This window comes from Vespula pensylvanica, chromosome 16 (genome assembly GCF_014466175.1).
Source record: "Vespula pensylvanica isolate Volc-1 chromosome 16, ASM1446617v1, whole genome shotgun sequence".
Classification (NCBI taxonomy): Eukaryota; Metazoa; Arthropoda; class Insecta; order Hymenoptera; family Vespidae; genus Vespula; species Vespula pensylvanica.
Window position 1 is genome coordinate 2,856,817 of NC_057700.1, and position 4,075 is coordinate 2,860,891.

Below are 4,075 nucleotides of genomic sequence, written 5' to 3' on the forward strand. Positions count from 1 at the left end.
ACGTACCGACTGGTACGAAAAGGGGAGGATTCTTCGTGATAGAAGAATGAGAAGGAGTGAGAAAGAGAGAAAAAGAGAGAGAGAGAGAGAGAGAGAGAGAGAGAGAGAGAGAGAGAGAGAGAGACAGAGAGAGACAGAAAGAGAGAAAGAGAGAGAGAGAGACTACGTAAGAGTGACTTTACTGTGAGCTTTACCGTGACCGTTACTCGTAAAACAACCCTAAGCAAAAAGGTAAGAAAAATTGTACGAGTTCTCCGATCATCGAGCCATATACATACATACTTACAAAACATTCTTCGTTATTCCTTTTATTTCTTTGTTTCTTTTTTCTTTCTTATTGTTTTTATTTCGACCATTCCAATAATCTCTTCACACTCTTCGTTTCCGCCCAAACTCACCGAGCCTCCTCAAATATTTAGATAAAACAAAGAACGTAGAAGTTTTATTTTTTCGAGAGAGTCGTTTTAAGGGCTCTTTCTTTTTAGTTGATCGTTAGATATCGTTATTGTATATATATCTATGTATATATATATATGTGTGTGTATATATATATATATATATATAGACACATACATACATATGTGCTGGTAGTTATGACTAAAGTGGACTATGTTAAACAGAAACAAAGATGAAATCAGAAAAATTGATTTTACGATTTATTTTATATTGCAATTATTTATATTTTAATAATTTAGAAAAAGTTTGATCGATAGAGAGAGAGAGAGAGAGAGAGAGAGAGAGAGAGAGAGAGAGAGAGAGAGAGAGAGAGAGAGATTTAAAAATATACTGTTTAATAATTTGTGTGAATATTCGTATATCACTTCGTCTAGTTTATCTTTTCTTTTTTTACAATAATTTTTACTCTGTGCGGATAACCGAGTGTTTACAAAGGAAAAATAACAATATAAAGGGACATAAACATACAACGAATCTGTTAAAGACATTACATTCCGTTAACTTTGCATGAATATTTCCGTACAGTTTCAAAAGGTCAGAAAAAGATAAAAGTATCTTTATTGAGGAAGAAAAAGAAGAAGGGGAAGAAGAACAAGAAGAAAAGGGAGAGGAAGAAGAAGAAGAAGAAGAAGAAGAAGAAGAAGAAGAAGAAAAAGAAGAAGTATCTAGTATTATTCTAAATTAAGTTAACGTGATTATAATCACAAAATGTAAGTGGTGTATATCGTTGATTTATAACTTATCTCCCTTTTCATTTTTTTTTGTTGTAATAAAACTGATGGAAGATTCTTCGTTATGAGTAATTTTTCTATGAAGTATCTATAAAAAAAAAAAAAAAAAAAAAAAAAAAAAAAAAAAAAAAAAAAAGAGATGAAACACATATCTTCACACGATATATTCGTCGATAAAAATAATTGTACAAAAGATTTAGATGAATAACAACAAGTACATTGAGAAAATATTTTATTGTGCAAATGGAAAAATATTTGTTATTAAAGAGAAACTTATGTAAATCACTAAATATGTATTTACGTTATGGAAGGGATAAAAATTTTTCTTTCACTTGAAATATTTTCTGTAATTTTTTTAACGATATTAACAAAATGTTATAGAAAAATATTTGAATGATAGAAGATATTTCAAGGTCACTTGCTTTTGTTTCTATCTTTTTTTCTTTTTTAATCGAACGTTATACTAAATCGCGTTGCTTTGTGATAACCGTTGTTGTTATCAGTCCACTTTTATAATTACTAGCACATTTTCAAGGCCATCGAAAAAGCTCTAATCCGATGCATTAATTTCATTTTTCAAGGACTATCACGAAGGAGATTTTTTATGTACATATGATATTTGTCGTTGCTATTTCTTTTCGTCCTTCATCGTCGAACTTATTCGACGTTCGATTGTCGTTTAAATTCTTTATCATCAAATTCATTATCAGAATCAAGGACGATTCAACAAATTTCAGAGTACGATAGTTAGGACGCTCGCATGATATACACACCCATATACTCACATATATATTTAATATGTATGTATATATTGTTTTTCCCCCTCTTTCCGGATTATTTCGGAACTTCGTCCTCCTCGAAGATAATCATCATCGACGACGAATCTCTACACGGAAGATAATATAATAAATAATAACAAATAAATAAAAATATACCGACGAAAATGAAACGAGTAAAGGAAGAATAGTTTCGGAAATATTTCGTTCGTATTATTAAGGTAATATTTTCTTTCTAATCAGATATATTTGTTAGATAAATTTGCTAGATCCTAATTCGTTATGTCCATATTATTTGGACGATGATATCAACCAAACGGATAGACAAACGCACCAGTAAGATTCGTTCTTTCTTCTTTTTCTTTTTCTTCTTCTTCTGCCTCTTCTTCTTCCTCTTCTTCTATTTATTCTTCTTCTTATTCTCATTCTTAATCTTCTTCTTACTCTTCTTCTTACTCTTCTTACTCTTCTTATTCTTCTTTTCTTCTTTTCCCCTATTCTTCTTTCAAGGTCAAATTGGATCTTAATAAAAATGCAACCCAGCGACGATGAATAAGATATTGAAAAAAAAAAAGAAAAAAAGAAAAATATTAAAACACAGAGAAATGGAAAAAAAAACACATTGATAAATAAAATTGATAATTTATCCGAGAGAAAGGAAAAAGAAAAAGGAAAATAATTGCACGTGGAATGTCGACCTCACCATATTTATTTCGCTGCGATTGAACACTGGACCTTTGTATTCGTTACACAACGTTCTATTTTTTTATTCTCTCTTTCTTTTCTTTTCCTCTTTTTTCTTTTAATTCTTCTTTTCTTTCTTTCGTTTCGCTGTTATAAACCGACAAAGACGCACCTATTTTCTTCCCACGTTCGAAATTTTTTCCTTCGTATCAATCTAACAACATACTTTTCTACCTCTTCCCCTTCAACCCACCCTGCCCCATCTCCCCAAGGAAAAAATAAAAAAGAAAAAGGATAAAAGAAAAAAAGAAGAATTTTTTAATCAATCAAGATACGTTTAAGCGCGATATTTAAAAAAAAATTGCAATGAGACTTGTGATAGCGTCTTCGTTCTTTATTCTTAACAAATACACACACACGCATATACATATGTATATACGTGTGTTAATACTTTTTACATTGTATTTTTCTCTTCTATTTTCTTGTTTTTTCTTTTTACTTTTCCTTGTATTTTTTTACTTTCTCTCTCTCTCTCTCTCTCTCTCTCTCCTCCTCTCTCTTACACGTGTTCGAAAGAGAGAAAAAATAGTATATCATCGTTTTAAATATCGATAGAAATAGATAGATATAGATAAAGGGAGAGAGAGAGAGAGAGAGAGAGAGAGAGAGAGAGAGAGAGAGAGAGAGAAAGAGAAAGAGAGATAAATTACGCGGACGACGAAGGACGCTGTCACGAATCTAAAAAAAATTTTAGTTTAACTTTTAGTTCTCGATCTCGGCAATGTTTGTCCGTCGTTTACACGTGCGTTAAAAATATTTATTATAGTTTTACATTGTGTGACAAACCCCTGTGTCTTTATGTTTTATGATTTCTTTCTTGACGCATTTCTTTCTTTTTGTTTTTTTTTTTTTTTTTTTTTTTTGACCCAGCTTTGTCATTTCTTTTTCTTTGTCGCGACTATTCGTTCAATCTTAACGAAATATTCAACAACAACAATAACAACAACGACCACGACAAAATATTAAAAAGAGAAAAAAGAAAGAAAGAAAGAAAAATTGGGATATTGTTGTAAGAGAAAGAAAAGTGAGAAGAAAATTAATTTATTCTTTACGATTAATTCTTTACGAATTTTTTCGTGTGTCCTCTCTCTCGAGGAGAGAGAGAGAGAGAGAGAGAGAGAGAGAGAGAGAGAGAGAGAGAGAGAGAGAGAAAATAAGAAAAGAAAAGAAAAAGAAAAAAGAAAGAAAGAAAGACAAACCTCTGACCTTTTCGTAGTGGCTAATAGTTTTCGTTCGTTTCCTTCGAAATGAAAAATTTTCGAAAGATCGATCGAAGAAATTCATTGCGAGTATGAAAAGGGATGAGGGTTAAAGATGAAGAAAGATGGAAGAAGAAAGCGAGAGAGAGAGAGAGAGAGAGAGAGAGAG

General features: G+C 31.1%; 1 protein-coding gene across 5 annotated transcripts in view; it reads left to right on the forward strand.

The window, feature by feature from the left end:
- The window catches only part of LOC122634860 (one cut domain family member 2-like), a 106,715-nt gene that overhangs the window by 15,506 nt on the left and 87,134 nt on the right, over nucleotides 1-4,075 (forward strand). The gene's annotated exons all lie outside the window — the stretch shown is intronic.